The 18,404-nt window shown below is 38.9% G+C and overlaps 1 protein-coding gene across 1 annotated transcript in view; it reads right to left on the bottom strand.

Moving 5' to 3' along the window:
• Positions 1 to 18,404, bottom strand: part of LOC129767851 (bone morphogenetic protein 5) — a 122,643-nt gene that overhangs the window by 19,583 nt on the left and 84,656 nt on the right. The window lies entirely within an intron of this gene.

Below are 18,404 nucleotides of genomic sequence, written 5' to 3'. Positions count from 1 at the left end.
ATTTATAGATTATGAAAAGAGAGTCATAAAAAATCGAGCCTGTAAGGATCGACACTTTCGAGTAAGTATCGTCTATTATCATCAAAGTGTATAGCCGCGGTCGGATGATTCCATCATGCAACCAACCCACCACAGGAGCACTGAATTGCGGAGTGGTCCCCTCGAGCCCGGACACAGCCAGGCATGATGGCTAATTGCTTTCCTTTTTTCGGTGCCGTGTGCGCCTTGGGGGATCATTTACTTTATCAGGCTGTGTTTGATAAGTGTCGCTTCTTTCTGGTCGTCTTCTCGTCACAGGTAAATGATCGGAAAGAAAAGACCGAGCTTGGAAATGTAAATATTTTAACTATGCTTGCTTTATGCAAGACGGTGTGCGATGAGAAGAAAAAAGGGATACCCGGGTAAGGTGTCGCTTTTCGCAACCTGTCGACACGGGATTTGATTATTGTTTGAGTAGTCTTTCTTACACAAATGCGTTAAGTGTGTGTTCCCCTTCCCAGGCCGGCTAGCCGGCCGGGTTCGAGAGTGTGTCCGTGGGCAGGATTGTTGACTTCTTGAGAAGATTGCGTCGGGTCGGTTTTAAAAGCGAATTCATTTGTGTGAACCATCGAGAGACCAGTTGTCCCGATGGCTGCAGCCGGATGCAGTTTTCGGTATATGTTTCAGTGGAAGCCTCTAGCGACGATAGCGTTAAACACAGTTCGTGGGAATATTGTTTCGGTTTTCAATCTTTTGCTTCTCCACTTTTAGCTGGGCGCTCGAAATGCAACATGGGATTTAATTATGAATAAGCCTTTAATAAACTAGATTGGAATTTTTTAACGTAACATAAACCATGTAGCGGATTACTTGTTCTCAAATCCCATCTGAAGATCTATGTCTATCCTCGTTGATGATATCCATTTCAAAAAGAGGCGAATCTCATAATGGATGAAAAATTCCGAAGCCGATTAAAAGGGGGCGTGGAAGTTCATCTTTAGGGTCATTATGAGCTGTGAACGATCGTTTGCCTAAAATATCAGACTTTATCACATGATCAAAGTGAACATATTTACATAATACCCATCTGATACTCAAATTGATACGCTGTCATAAATATAAGGTAATTATGGAAATGTTGTTTTTGTCATGGTTATTTGAACCATGGTTAACCTTAAACATGCGGAGCTTGACATGGGGGGTTACTTTTCAGTTCAGATGTTTAGCTTGTGTGGTGACATTGTGTCGGAAAAGACGTCGAGAATTGATTATTAAAACACAAAACATTTATTATTCATTCAAATTTATCGTATCGCTTGCAAAGTCGGCGTTAAGCCGTCGTATTTTTGCTTCTGGAAATGGAAACGGTATTTTTTGATGGAATGAACATAATTTAAGGACGACAATATGGAAAAAAATATCTTTTTCGTACCAACTACTATGTAATCCGTTTTTTGTGTGCGGAGAAAAACTTTGAACGAGAATTGTGTCTGATGTAGATTTTTCATAGAATAATACACCCATACCTCGCCACCTCGCATACCTAGATACGTTCCACGATACCTTGGCCGCAGAGCGAAAAGCCGTATAAGAAATCACTTATTATAATACGAATCCATACAATCCATATCGGATCGGTTCCAAATTTATTAAATATGTAACATGATTCATCATTCAAAATGCATTTTTGTCATTTAAATCAAAAATACATACATAAAAAGTACATATACTTGTACATAAAAGAATAACATGGAAGAACTGTTACATTAAATATGTGTCGAAGGTCAAAGGATAAATACATTAGAGTATGGGAAAAAAATGAATTTTCGAATTTTCAAACGGGACTTTCTGAAGGTGAAGGTGGAAGCTAACCACAAATGGCTGTCACAATGGCGCTCATTTCTTTCATCTCCCTCACCCGAAAATTAATAATTTTGCGAAACAGTGTGAAGAAAATTATCTTTTTCGCACACTTCCCATAAAGCAATATCAACCAAACTCTAATCGATTACTCAAAAGATATTAAATTTTCATCTGCTGTCGCACTGTATAGTGAAAAATGCCGGAAAACTCGAGCTAGGGCTCTGAAAGTTAAATTTTCATTTTTCAATTTTCGGCAATGAGTTTGTTTGTATTGGTGAAAGTATCGTTATTTTTTCGACACTGATGCCAGACAACATCATCGGAAGAGCATGTTATTCCTGAGTCATAGCGTTTCATGTCATGAAAATCAATAGAATAAAATTGTGTTGATATCAGTACAATTATTATTTTTACGTTTAATGGGTCTATAGTGTAAGTTTTAGCAATTGTATTGAAGAGCTCGGAACACTGCCACGGCTGCCTATGCTTTCAAAAATAGCAAACGGAAAAGTATTACATTCAATCAAATGCCTCGGTCAACGAGAAGAAGGGTTAAGGTTCTCCAACGTGAATATGTGAAAACAATACGATCAACGAAAATATAAAGGAATTATCAACATCGAGTTACTATGCGGAAGCCCCAATTCGCATATGTTATAAATTTGCTCATGTTACGCTCGCGTATAATCAGAATTTTATTTCATATGCAAATGCACCTTCTATATATATTTATAATTTCATTTGTTCATCGGAACATATCGTTCATACATTTTACTTTAGTATTGAATTGATTTTTTTTTTCAAATGTATTCAAAGACTCGTGTCAATGAAGCACCGCACAGTCTGATAAGTGAATTGATCTATTTACGTGTGCTTTGCCTTTCTCTCACGAACACTATTACCCCATTTTTACACGTGGGTTTACCTATATTACTACAGTGGCTAGCTTCCACCTTCACCTTAAAAATGTTGATTCCCACGAAAAACTACACTCGCACAGCCGTCAACGTTTGAGTTTTTTTGAAAATCGAAAAATTTCGTGCAATTTGTAGACATTTGACATCAACTTTTTTTTGTTAACTCCGATTTCATGCCGTTATAGCGAAACATTTTAAGCCGTAAATCAAAAACATGCCTTAATTGAAGAGGGCTGTTATAACGAAATGCCGTATAAGGAGTGGCCGTATAACGAGATATGGGTGTAGTGGAGTGAGGAATAGTTCAGGTCAGGTCAATTATTATTCAATTGAGTATTCAAAAAATAACAATTAATATTCTTTCATATTCTAACAGTCTAAAACTGTGTTCGAGACGCAAATCTGACAGAGGTCGGTGCAACCGGACAAAAAGTGAAAAAGTACCTGGCGAAGATGGACATACATGTCAGGAAGCGGAAGTCCCGTCCACTGGTCTCGGAGCAGGCAATGGCACAGCGGAAGCGGCTGAGTAAGATGGTCAAAGCGATTTTCCCGGCGAATCGCGACGTGGCGGTGATTATGAACGACGAGACCTATCTCACCTTGGATGGCAACGACTGGCAAGGCACTTCGTATTTTACTTCCCCCACGAAGGAAGCGAACTCCGAAGGGAAGTTTATTTCACACACCAAGTTCCCCAAGAAGGTGCTGCTTGGGTGACAATCAGCGAGAAGGGGATGTCAAAGCCGCTCTTCTTTAGCTCTGGACAGGCCGTGAACGGGGAAATTTGTAGTATGAAGTGCCTGCCGGAAGTTGCGTCCTTCACCAAGCAATACCATAAGGGCGAAGACGCAGTGTTCTGGCCGGATCTGACGTCGGCCCACTACGCGAAGCGATCGTAAGTGGAGATGGAGCGGTTGAATATCGATGTGGTACCCAAGTCGACGAACTTGTCCAACGTTCCCCAGCTGTGTCCAATCGAGAATTTCTGGGCAAGCCTGCGTAAGATGGGCGTAAGATCTACTCCAACAATTTTGTCGCGAAAGCTGAGAAGGAATTGATAAATAAAACGAAGAAAGAAGTCAAAAACATGCCTACACGCATGTTTTCGTCCGCCATGGCGAATGTTTCGGTTAATTGCCGGAAGGCTGCTCGATTTTTTTGCAAATAAGCTAATATAATTACCTTCCATGGGAAATTTATCAAACTCAATCTATTTAGTTTTTTTTGACGTAGAACAACGTCTTTCAGGAAGGGTGCCAAACCAGAAAACAGGTCACGTTTTCATGAAATGAAGTTAACGTTAATAACTATTTTCACTGTGAACGAATTCTCATGATTTGCATACCAATCGAATCGGAAATTCTCTAAGATTTACATTACAATTTGCCAATCTCAAAACGGTTTAAATTCATGAAAACGGGAAGAACTTCCTTTTTCCCCATACATTTGTTCACTCGATTTATTTGCTAATCCTACCCGTATTTCGAATGCTTATAACTCGAACATTTCATAACAGATCGGAAAGATGTTTGCATCAATTGATAGGAAATATTTCTACGCGTCTATCACAATCAATGAAATGTTATTTTTCATGAGATGAACGATTGAATAACTGTAAAATGTCAAGCCTTATATAAAGGCCCCAATTGTCAAGTTTTGATTGGCCCGATTCACGGTTTCCTCAAAACAGACTTCTAAATCGATGTACCTGTGGAAATCCGCTTTGCATATATACATGCAAGTCGGGGGTATTTTTTGGTGTTGAGTGCTTTTGTACTCACTGGTCGTTGTGCAGACCGGAATATGTTTCCCTAAAACGTACTTTTAAACTAAGAAGCGATAACTACTACTACGTAATTATGAGATATGCAATAATTTCACAGGGAAATGTAAAATACAATGATCTTTTGTCCTAGACATCATATCAAACGTAAAAGGACGTTCATCAAATTTATTTGTAACGAAGAACATAATCTATTACAAAAATTTCGATGTATTCTACAATAATATTCGAGATGGTAAACAAGTGAGATTCGATAATAGAATTTCGTAGTTCTATGTCGAAAATATGCGGGCGTGTCCTAGATACAACCCCTTACAATTTTTTATCACCGTCCGAAAAAAGTAATTTTTTTAATGCAAACGTTAAACAACGGCACCCCGGGAAACGTGTGAATTTCTATTATACAAATTGCCACAAGTGTACATGTTCATTACATCATGTGACATTGTATTCCTCGTCTCGATGGTCATAGTAGGATGGCTTGCAACAAATTTTGATCGTCAAAACACTTTTAACTACAAACTATTTATCAGCATGAAATGAAGAAACTGTCACCAATCTGTCATCAAAAATACAATAAACAGCTCCAAGAACCGTTTCAGTTGCTCTATAAGCATTATTATTATCATCCATAAATTGCGCTAAGTTGAAGATCACTTCAAAACAATGGGCCCTATTATATAAATATCACTGTCACACAGAGCAAAATTTCGTATTTTCTAAATCGAGATAATCTCTTACCGAGCTCGAATTTCATGTGTTGCAATTGCATATATTTAAGCGAAAAAATACGAAAACTAAAACAAAATATGTCTCTAAAGATATGCAACTTGCAAACCAAACAACTCGAAAAAGTATGACAGTTGCATCGATAGCAATCTCTCGGTCGATTTTATCGGCTTGCTCGATATCTATACACCCAGGTTTTTTTTACGCGCCCAAAACACTCAAAATCCTCGTAAGAATCGTGATGAGGTGCGGCACTAAGCGCTAAGCTCCGTTACAAGCACTAATTACCGTAATATGCTCTGAGGGAACATTAGAGAAAAATGTGAGCTGAGGGGAAGATGTGATATTGCACTGGTCTTTTTTTACAGTACCGCGGAAAAAAAACCGCGTTAATTGGAAAATCCGCGTAAAAAAGCATCGTAAAAAAGAACCGCGCAAAAAAAAAACCACGTAAAAAAACCTGGGTGTAATAGTAAAATAGAGCTAACGATCAAAATTATTATTGCTTCGATTTCTTTAATAGGGCCCAATGTTCGTATATTATATTTCAGCAACAGTTGCGTTGATTTCAATTCGGAAACAAATCGAAATTAGTTTTGGTTTTAGTCCTACTACTTCGACTCTTCGAATTTCCAGGCTGATTGCTGAAAATGAGATCGAAGAACCTGAAGCGGAATAATAAGTCCTGGATTACATCCAACGTATCCACGACTTCTTGACGAATTACGACAATTCGACTGGTTACTATCACAAAATATGTTTGAATCGATCCAAGGCGAATACGAAGCGTTTGACGATAGTGCCGAATTTGGGGCGGTTAATGTGAAGGTGAAGTAGTTCAAAGTCATACGAAATGTCACCCTTTACCCGAGTTGTTCTAGTTGTATTGTGCGATTGATGTTTCAGATGTTGGTAGATGGGTTGTATGTCCCAACAGGACTATAAAACCGAGGGGCTTTGGTAAATCGTCTTTGCAGGTACATGCAAATCCTAAGCGCAAGCAATTGTGGCTCTCACATGCTGAAGCTGGACCATCCACTGCAAAGCCAAATCATTTCGACCGAAAGACGGTGCTCTGTGTGTGGTGTGACCAGGAGAGTATGATGTATCATGAGATACTAAAATATGGCGAAATGTCGAAATGTCGAAATGTCAAATATGTCGCTACCGACAACAAATGATAAATTTTCACTTTGGATTGATGAAAAAAAGATCGGAATATCCCCGAAGACACGGTAAAGTGACGCTTGTGCACCACCATAAACTGTGGTGCGTGAACGTGCATGTGCGTGTTTTTTTTGCGTGCGTGCATGTGTGTGCGTGTATGCGAGTGTGTACAGGTGCGTGCGCACCTGTGCACCTGCGTTTGCGTGCGCACGTGTTTGTGCATGTTTACAGGTGTCTGCCATACAAATGAAACACAAATTTCTGCATTACTCGATAATTAATCAAGCAAATGAAACCAAATTAGGCATATAGAGGTTTGTAATAAATGTTTCTATGGTGATTAGACACTCCACCCTCCTCTCTAAGGGGGGCTGCCATACTAATGAAACACACATTTCTGCATAATTCGAGAACTAATCAAGCAAACGAAACCAAATTTGGCATGTGGAGGTTTTAGGATGCAATAAATGTTTTCTATGGTAGTTCGACACTCCTCCCCCTCTCTTAGGGCGGGCTGTCATACAAATATATAAATGATGATGGTCCCACCTCTTTCCCCTGCAAAGGTTTGAACGGAACGAGTTATCTTATTGATAATAATTATATTACGGTATTTACATTTTCTTCATCAACTAACCAGTAGGCAAGCTAGATTGAAAAGAAGACGGACTGGTTATCTCGCAGGCATAGATTACTAGTCGAAAGAACAATTTAAGGCATTATATGAACGTATTTATTCCATGGCATGTCGAGGGAATTTCCAACCCGCGAAGACCCTAGACCGATCGGGAATTGAACCCAATACCTATGTCAGTATTAGCCAAGAATTTACAAGGGAAGCCACGATGCGATCGTTTCCGAGTTCAAGCAGCTGAGCAAACCCAAGCCCAACTCTAGCCGATACTTCAGGCCCATTACTTATCTCAAGGCATGTCAAGAAAATTTCCTACCCGAAAAAATCCTTGACCGACAAATGAAAAACAAATTTCTGCATAACTCGAAAATTAATCAAGCAAATGGAGCCAAATTTGGCATGTGAAGATTTTAGGGGCCATGAAACGTTTCTATGGTGAATAGACACTCCACCCCCTCTCTAAGTGGCGAAGAGGGGAGGGGTCTGTCTTTATTCTATCATATTTTCTGTATCAAACATTTATTACATGTAACGAAGAAATATGTTATTTGCAAGTGGTTGAAAAATCTTGAACGAGAATTGTGTCTCAAAATAATCTGAAATTATAATGATGAGTTTTGATAGAAGTATAAGGATTTTTTTTAGTAAAAGGTAAATTTAACGGGGTCGATTAGAAGATCAATCAATGAACAGTTCTGCGATTGGGCTCATGAACTTGCGCTTAATAAGAAAACGTGAGTGTTTGAAGGTATTGATAACAAAAAAAACAAATTTTGGGCGGGACGAAGTTTGCCGGGTCAGCTAGTTATTTATATAGTTAGAATACATAGGGTTTTTCCACCTGAAAATCCATTTCCACTTTCGAACACAGATCAATTTCATAATCGCAAACATCAAATGGACTAAAATCGCTTATCACGATGTAATTGTAGAACATTTGGGAGTTCAATTTTTCGAATTTTCTTATTTTCTTTCAGAGTTTTCCGAATATTTTAGATTATCATATTTAGCTGTTAATATGTTTGTCCTCCTTATTCTTCCAGAGAAGGGAGGGGTGTCAAACCATCATAAAAACATTTCTTCTACTATTAAATGCTCACATTCTAATTTTGGTTCCATTTGCTCTATTAATTCTTGAAAGTTTTGGATTACTCCATAACCGCCCACTACCACGACACTACCACAACCGAAAGAGAAGTTCAAAAGGGCTGGTTCGAAATGGAAAAATATGTGAAAACTACTAAATCATTTACAATTTACAATTTTTATTCAATAATTTCTTCGTTGCGGCCCGTTCGTCGACCGTTGGGGCCCTTCGATGAACACGTGGTTGATGGTTGATGAAACGGAGAGAGAGGAGAGACTTTCGGCACGTACCTTGGTCGTGGGTTGAACTGTGATACCACAGACGGATTTGACAGCGAATTGCGGTTCTGTTGTAGAAATCGCTGGATTAACTGCAGCGCTTAACCAGTGCACGGGCGGCTGGAGGTTTCCTAATCCGGGGGCACGCTTGGAAACAGTGTGGCGTGAACCGGAGCGTCCCTGTTTTCTTTGTCACACACCCAGGAGTATAACACTCACTGTAAATATAAACTTTCTAACAGCGTTTACTTCACTATCTTCGTATAGTTGTTCTTCGTTTCCAGACTCCAGCTAAAGTGGCCGAGGCCTTTTTCATTTCCCTCCACGAAACCTTGATCCTTCTTCCTTTTTCCGTCTACTCTCCTCTCTCAATCCTTTCTCTCCCAAATATTCCTCTATCTCATTCCTTCCTCTCTCTCTCCTACTTCCGGAACACCATCAGCTTGTCCGCCGATGTTACTCAAGGGGGCTTTCGATCGTGGCAAATTACAAAGTTGGGTTAGTACAATATACACTTAAAACTAAGGTTAGTTATTACAATCATCAATTCATACAAAAAATTTACATTTAACGACAATCTTATTAATGAGCCAGCCAACAATGAACAAAACAATTAATTTACTTAAAGACTATTTCTGAACATTTCTTCTTCTTCAATGGCACTAACGTTCCTAGAGGAACTTCGCCGTCTCAACGTAGTATTACTTGCGTCATTTTTATTAGTACTTCGTTAAAATTTCTATGCCAAATAACACGCCTTGAATGCATTCTGGGTGGCAAGCTCTAGAATACGCGTGATCACAGTGCAAGTCGGAGGAAATTTCTTTGACGAAAAATTCCCCCGATCAGAACGGGAATCGAACCCGAACACCCGGCATGTTAGTTATGACGCTAACCACTCGGCCACGGGTGCACAATTTCTGAACAATTACTAAATTTAATTAAACAAAAATTGAATTGCCCTCCCTGTTGCATCATTGGTCGGTAACATTCTTGAATTATGCTTGTTAAGTTTGTGTTTTGTTAGTATAGTACCAAACCGCTCCCCCCCCTCCTTCAGTGGAGGTAGGTATTTTTCTCTTTTTTTCTTTTTCTTTATTTTTGAGACTTTCAGCCTCCTGGGCTGGTTCGTCTCAGAAATGGAGGTAGGTATGTCATACCATCGAAAAAACATTTCTCGTACCCAAAAACCCTCACATGCCAAGTTTTGCTCCATTTGTTTGATAGTTCTCGAGCTATGCAAAATTTTGTGTCTCATTTGTATAGCAGCCACCCGCTTAGAGAGGGGGTGAGGAGTGTCGAACCATCATAGTAATATTTCTTACCCCCTAAAACTCCAGAAAGGAATAGTCCAATTTGAGCTGTCTTTCATTTTATTATATTTTCCGTATCAAACATGTATTCCGAATAACGGAGAAACATGTTATTTACAAGTGATTGAAGAATTTTGAACACGGTCCGCGACGATCCATTTTGGTGAAATAAAACTTACGATTGAAAGCAGCAAACGTTGTCTAATATGCGAAATGAAAATAAATATAACCCGTTCAAGCTATTTTAATCGTCAGTGAAAGCTTCTGCTTTTATACTTGTAAGAGAACGAAGGAGGAAAGAAACGAAACAGAAGAATCAATGTTTCAGTATGCGTAGAGAATATTTCGTTTCCACTTCATCCCGATACACTGAAATTAATTCACCGAAAATGAGTGTAGTGAAAGTGAGAGGTGTATGTATGAAGTTCAGTCACATTTATTATCTTCGAAAATAACTAGCCCTGCTTGAAGTGATTCATCCCAAAAAGAATTCGTTTGTCTCTCTCATGTATCACGTATGCATGTATCGATGTTTGAGTTCAACACGGGTTGACGTAGTATATGAGCTAGATTTTTTTTTGTATCGTACACGAAAATTACTCACATATATAAAATAGTGTGTAGTGTTGTCTTCAGAAACACTGACAAATTTGGGAGTTTTGTTGATATAGACCCGTTTTTCTGTATGTTTTTTTCACAAAAAAGCGGAAAATCCTAGAAAGGGATGGTCTTCATCACAGGAAATCTACGTCCATTCATTTTGTCACGATCACGTTTTGCTGATAGTCAACGATATGCAGTAGTTTAGATCGGCGATAATATGGCTTGTGCTTCTCGCTGTCGACAGCTGGAATCCAATTTTTTTGGTGCTTATGTCGGAGGATTCTTCGGCAATCAGTCAAACATCTGTCATGGTTTTGGAAGCAATGTAAAAGAGGGAAATTTCCTCTTATGTTCATTTATAAAAATGCGGAAATTAATGCAGATTATTACCTCGACGCAGTTTTGAAGCATAACGTAATTCCTCGCTCAAGAGAATTATTTGGAGATGAACATTATTGTTTTCAACAAGATGGTGCTCCTTCCCATACAGCGAAGGTGGTACAGCAATGGTTCCAGGAAGATTTGACTAATTGTGTTACCAATGATGAATGGCCTCCATCTTCTCCCGAGCTTAACCCACTAGATTATTTTCTTTGGTCGTACATGCTTTCAAAGCTTAATGACTACAAAATTCGAAGCTCAATTCAAGTTGAAAAAATTGTGGGTTGTTATTAGACACGACCGCAGTTTTCGACGTAGAACTACGGAATTATATTATTCAATCCACTTGTTTATCACTTCGGATATTATTTTAAAAATGCATAGAAATTTTTGAAATAACTTTTTAGTCATTTATTTTTTTTTACTTCAGTAGACTCGATTCATGCATGCGATTCAGAATCGTCGAAAGCTATCAGCACTTCTCGTTTATTTGGTTCTACTCGCATCACACTTTCTCCTTCCCACTCAGATATCGATCACAAACTATAAACCTTTTTGCTCCTATATTCCGCTTGAGATGTGATCAAACCCCACAACATGCAGTAAGGTCATCCTGCTGGAATTTGCATACTTTCATGAAATATACGTTTATCTAAATAAATGCAGTGTATATATATATATATATATATATATATATATATATATATATATATATATATATATATATATATATATATATATATATATATATATATATATATATATATATATATATATATATATATATTCCAAAATTCTGGAAACTCTTCCATATCCACACTAACACAAAAAAACTCTCGTATGCTGCTCTTCTTTGTCGTAGCACACCTCGATATAGAGGACTTCCTCTCCGTGTATCGAGCTGTATGTGTATGTGTGTGAAATCATCATTAGGCATGAATGATATCCGCTCGTTGTGTAGAATGCTTCGTGTTTTCATCAATTTAAACTGTTTAGACATTAGTGGATTGTACTTTATCGTATATCAAACAATTCTTAGAGATTTTCCGATTCCATTGGTGTGCAAATTATCAGAATTTGTTCGCTGTGAAAATAGTTACTAACGTTAACTTTATTTCACAAAAACGTGACCTGTTTTCTGAGTTGGTACCCTTCTTGAAAGACGTAGTTCTACGTCAAAAAGTTATCTCCACAATATGGGATAATATGCCGGAGGATCATATGCGCGCAGCTTGTAATGACTTTGTCAAACGACTTAGAGATGGTGTAATTCCTAAGTTTGGTTTGTGACAAAATATATTTGCCACGGTGTATATGTTGATAGTGTGTGGACAGTGTATACCAAAGTGGAGAAACCTTGAAAAAGTGTCCAATGTAGCCTCAAACGACGCAGTTTTGAAGCAAAACGTATTTCCTCGCTCAAGAGAGTTATTTGGAGATAAACATTATTGTTTTCAACAAGATGGTGCTCCTTCCCATACAGCGAAGGTGGTACAGCAATGGTTCCAGGAAAATTTGACTAATTGTGTTACCAATGATGAATGGCCTCCATCTTCTCCCGAGCTTAACCCACTAGATTATTTTCTTTGGTCGTACATGCTTTCAAAGCTTAATGACTACAAAATTCGAAGCTCAATTCAAGTTGAAAAAATTGTGGGTTGTTATTAGACACGACCGCAGTTTTCGACGTAGAACTACGGAATTATATTATTCAATCCACTTGTTTATCACTTCGGATATTATTTTAAAAATGCATAGAAATTTTTGAAATAACTTTTCAGTCATTTATTTTTTTTACTTCAGTAGACTCGATTCATGCATGCGATTCAGAATCGTCGAAAGCTATCAGCACTTCTCGTTTATTTGGTTCTACTCGCATCACACTTTCTCCTTCCCACTCAGATATCGATCACAAACTATAAACCTTTTTGCTCCTATATTCCGCTTGAGATGTGATCAAACCCCACAACATGCAGTAAGGTCATCCTGCTGGAATTTGCATACTTTCATGAAATATACGTTTATCTAAATAAATGCAGTGTATATATATATATATATATATATATATATATATATATATATATATATTCCAAAATTCTGGAAACTCTTCCATATCCACACTAACACAAAAAAACTCTCGTATGCTGCTCTTCTTTGTCGTAGCACACCTCGATACAGAGGACTTCCTCTCCGTGTATCGAGCTGTATGTGTATGTGTGTGAAATCATCATTAGGCATGAATGATATCCGCTCGTTGTGTAGAATGCTTCGTGTTTTCATCAATTTAAACTGTTTAGACATTAGTGGATTGTACTTTATCGTATATCAAACAATTCTTAGAGATTTTCCGATTCCATTGGTGTGCAAATTATCAGAATTTGTTCGCTGTGAAAATAGTTACTAACGTTAACTTTATTTCACAAAAACGTGACCTGTTTTCTGAGTTGGTACCCTTCTTGAAAGACGTAGTTCTACGTCAAAAAGTTATCTCCACAATATGGGATGATATGCCGGAGGATCATATGCGCGCAGCTTGTAATGACTTTGTCAAACGACTTAGACTTGTACGGTCAGTAAGAGATGGTGTAATTCCTAAGTTTGGTTTGTGACAAAATATATTTGCCACGTTGTATATGTTGATAGTGTGTGGACAGTGTATACCAAAGTGGAAAAACCTTGAAAAAGTGTCCAATGTAGCCTCTAACGACGCTATTCAAGCGGCAATGCGTTGAAAACAATTTCTTCTTTCGATAATTTTTTAAGCTGTGAACGTAGCAAAACACACTTGACATGAACTGTAGAAATCGAACACTGTAAACAAACTAGATGACGGATCACATTGTTGTCAGAATCGATGACAGTTGTTCTAAATAATCAATTACCGATATATGTTTAATATATTTAGCTAATAAATTTGTTTTAGAACTTAATTCCGTTCGATGATAACATAATCATAATGAAACAAAAGCGAATACCTGCACTAAACCATGTGAACAAAATAACTTGAATGTTGCATGTCGAGAAGTATTCCTGCGAGCTTCTAACGATCTTCTTCCGTAAACAAACACCCTAATAGCACTCGTCTAATCCCCATCTCCGGGTCCAGTCTGCACGCTGCTCGTGTGACCTTGCGGAAACCGCTACTGAAAGAAACACACCGATCGATTGCTGTCGCGAAAGCTGTCAAACAAATATGATTTGCGCGCCGCTGAAGGTTCCGCCATCCAAACCCCCTCCCACACTTACCTAAAAACACTGTGCACACACGCTTCCGGACGGCAAAATCCTCTCTCACGCATTCCCACGTACAACGTGTAACATCATGTAGGCGAGTGGTGAAAGGAAGAAAAAAAATACACCGCTGGCGAAAGAATTTCTGGAATTTCAAATGCTGCGACAGCGGCGCCTCCTGACGAAGAAAACACATCGCTTGGCAGGGGTCCCCAATGGTTCCGTTCGAGTAGGGAGGGCTAGCGAGGCGGACTTTCTGCCTCGATCACTGACTCGTCACGATCGTAAAAAAGTGTGATTGATCGCCGGCTGTGCCAAAAGTTGACATTTTTCACCGGGGTGGACGTGATGGTGGCGCTGTTGTTGTTGATGGAATAATTCCCTTGCTAAGTAGGTGGCAATGAAGATGTTGATTGTAGCCGCGCTGTTAAGGCCGTTTAGTCGGAGGATCACTCGGATCACACGAGACGCGACCATTAACAGTTTGTTTTTCGCAGCTTGATGATGCTTTAATAATGGTGATTACCAACAACAGACAACTCATTGCTTGTGTACGGGTTTACTGTTTGACTATTAACTTCGGAACCGGATGCCGGGCTAGCAAATTATCGGGCCTGTGTCTTTGTGTTTTCGGCTGTATCCTAAAGGTCATCCCGAAACAGGTCGCATGTGATCCGTTTCTTCCGGAGCGGTTAATCCCGAACACAGCGTACCATTTTTCACGGCGTTAAAATCCAGTCTCCGGTAGCATTGATTCGCGATTAAGTTAACGAATGCTTGACGTGCGTGTCGATTTCATAAAACGCTGTCGGACTCGTGAGAAATCCACGTTGTAAGAAAATCGGCAATTATGTAGAAATGGTTAACAAGTTGCGGCAATACTCGTAGCAGGCCGGGAGTAGGTCGGAACAATAGATGGCTGTTACTGTCGAACAGCAGCTCACTTATTGTTGGCGGGAAGATTGTTTATCAATTTACCCACGATTTCTAATTAACGCGGCCTCTCAGTGATGGGAGGCAAAATACAACCAAAGCACACACTAATGAGGGACAACGTCATAACATGACGCAGAGGACCGCCTGCCACTCGGAGTTAGTGGAACGGGAGATAAAATCTGCTGCGGAAGGGAGTGGACTCCACTGATGTGGAGTTAGATGGACAAATTTTTGTGCATTAAACATATAAGACTACTTCCCTCCAAAAACGCATCTAAACCCAACTCGCAAAAATGCGAGGGATTCCCAGCGGTCACCTGCTGTTGTCCGCGTTATCACAAAACTGGTTCCGTCACCGTTTGCACCCATCGAGTTTGTTTTAGTTTTTTTTTGCATATTATATTTTATTCCAAAACGTGTCGTCTGCATTTGTCGAATATGTGAATTTCAAATTTACGAGACGCGATAAACGAGCGCCGGTTCTGTGTGAGAAGTGATAGCTCCACATTAGATAAGGCGTTTCAGCATAGTGGAGGAAGGTGGGACGATGGAAGAATCCCCGATTTAATTTGATCGCAAATATTCGAAACGGATTTATGAAAACAAAACTGTTGCTGTTTTGATCGATTTATATTATATGATAGACCTTAGGAAAATTTACATTTATGGTGTGAATATATTCAGTCACTTTAACATGTTTACATGATGATGATGTTGTTTTAAACGAAATTTCATTGATCTGAATTATTTATGCAAATATCATCTCTTTGGCGGTGAAAGAAAAAATACACATGATGCTAATTTATCATTGAAGGATTAATGTCCAATACGAATGTTCTTATTTTCGCATACTCATTTAAGATTTGTTAATATAAAACCGCGGAACAAATTTGAAAAACGGTTGTTATGTTAGATATATTGGTTGAATGAGAAATAGAGATGAAACGGACATCCGGTAACTACCCATCTGGCCGATATTAAAAAACACAAGATGAAAAATAATTCATACATAATTGAAAATAAGGTTTGATTTCATCTAAGAGATATTACCAATCATCAGCAACGGATGGAGGCTAGTTTTTAACTTAACAGTTCTGAATTCGTACCACCTACGATATTGTGCAACTTGTTCAATGCTAATTCTAATGCTAATGCTAATTGAAAATAAGGTTTGATTACTGAAATGCTTTTAAGCGCTCTGAAAATCTCAGAAGATTCATAGCAAGGAATTTAATATACTGTAATAACATTTTCTGCCGGGCTTTTAGTGTTGTTCCGAACTTAAAACTCGGGCCCAAATAGGTTGAAGTTTGATAACTTGAATCTTCTTATAAGTAATTGAAATAACTTCCCAATCCAGGGTTGTCGATGTTCTATCTGCAGTCTCATCCTTATCCAAATACTTTTTTCATGCAGAAACATACTAAATCACCTTGGGTATACAGGAGAGGCCAAAACTTGTATTTTTTGTTATTTCTTCAAATGGCTGAAGACGCCTTCAAATTATTCAAGGTTTTTTTTGTAAAAAACTGGATACCTCATTAAAGGATATTCATTCTAAACGGAAAATTTAATCATCGTTTATTATTTTTAAGTAAATATGTGTTTATTTGTCTCTAAAATGTAACGTTTACATTAAAAAAATGCACTTTTTTCCAGATGATGATAAAAATCTAAGACAGATAATTAAGTTTGATAAATTTCTCATGGAAGGTAACTATATTAGCTTATTGACAAAAATTCTACGCCCTTGCGAACGGCCTTGCGGCAGTTAACCGCAACATCCGCCATGGCGGACGAAAACATGCGTGTAGGCATGTTTTTGAGTTCTTTCTTCGTTTTCTTTATCAATTCCTTCTCAGTTTTTGCGACAAAATTGTTGGAGTAGATCTCACGCTTAAGGTTTACCCAGAAATTCTAGATGGGGCGCAGCTGGGGAACGTTGGGTGGGTTCGCCGACTTGGGTACCACATCGATATTCAGCCGCTCCATCTCGTCTAGCGATCGCTTCGAGCAGTGAGCCGACGTCAGATCCGGCCAGAACACCGCGTCTTCGCCCTTATGGTGTTTCTTGATGAACGACACACATTTCGGCAGGCACTTCGTACTAGAAATTTCCCCGTTCATGGTCGGGAGGTAAAGAAGAGCGGCTTCGACATCCCATTCTCGCTGATTGTAAGCCCCAGCAGCACCTTCTTGGGGAACTTGGTGTGTAAAATAAACACTTCGGAGTTCACTTCCTTCGTGGGAGAAGTAAAATACGAAGTGCCCTGCCAGTTGTTACCATCCAGGGTGAGATAGGTCTCGTCGTCCATTACTACCGATTCGCCTGGAAAATCGACTTGACTATCTTATTCAGCCGTAGCCGCTGCGTCATTGTCTGGAGTTCCGAGACCAGTGGACGAGACCGCTTCCTGACATGTATGTCCATGTTCGCCAGGTACTTTTTCACTGCTCTTTTCGATAACACTTTTGTGGCTTGGGAACATCGCCGCGACCGCGAGACTACATAAAACATCTTTCCTGGAAGCTGTTTGACGTCCGATTTAACATATGTTTCATCGTCCATAAGATCCATATCCTTTGAATTTGGTCAGCATCTGGTCACACAGCTTGCGGGCCCGCGTTTTTGCAGTAATGTTTTGCTTTGCGGTCCTGTTTGGTTTCTCAATGGCCCAATACTTGAAGAAATCTTCCTGAATGCGTATATTCCAAACTGTACTGCGAAAATATCGAGTGCGTAGATCAGACGTAGTTTCCGTTCCATTGTATCGCTCCGGCGCTTTGATTCAAGCTTCTGGGAAAGGGACAGACGTTAGATTGAAACGTTTTAGCATTGCACAGATGGTGATTTTGGGAATTGTGGGCCGATGTTCTCACTCTTTTTTCGCAAAAATATATCTCGGTTACGCTATCGTTACTCACTGCCCATCAAACCGTCATAAATCATGCGAAATGATTATCTTTTTCGACTCGCCAGATAAACTCGAATGCTTCTTATGATATCTATTATAGACACAATCGTTCTGTTCATCGAAGGATCTTTTGCTGTAAAGATGGGATCATCAGTGAGTAAAATTCGTTTGTGGTTTTTCGCCTAACGTTTCTGTTGTTATTAATTAACGGATCTATTTAGCTTGACCTGTTGGTATGTCTGTAGGGTTGTCCCACATTAACAGAAATTTGATCCCCTTCCTGTTAGCCGATTGATCTAAAATTTGAAACATCCCTTTATCTCTGCTGTCATTATGAAACTACGTATTCCAAGATCATGAGAATTCAAGATGACGGCCGCTATAAAATGGAGGACTACACATCTTCTCAAAACTCCATCAATATGAATACTAAATGAAAGGGTTTGATTAACAGATAGATAATGAAAAATGCAAATCCAAGATGGACGCAATCACAAAATGGACAGTTACTTTTTTCCTGCAACTGCTGCATATTGATATCGAATGAAAGATCCCTTACATTTCCATATGATTTTCATGGGACAA

The sequence above is a fragment of the Toxorhynchites rutilus genome, chromosome 2 (assembly GCF_029784135.1).
Source record: "Toxorhynchites rutilus septentrionalis strain SRP chromosome 2, ASM2978413v1, whole genome shotgun sequence".
Taxonomy (NCBI): Eukaryota; Metazoa; Arthropoda; class Insecta; order Diptera; family Culicidae; genus Toxorhynchites; species Toxorhynchites rutilus.
Note: the sequence above shows the minus strand (reverse complement) of the source record. Positions and strands in the feature narration are given on the sequence as shown.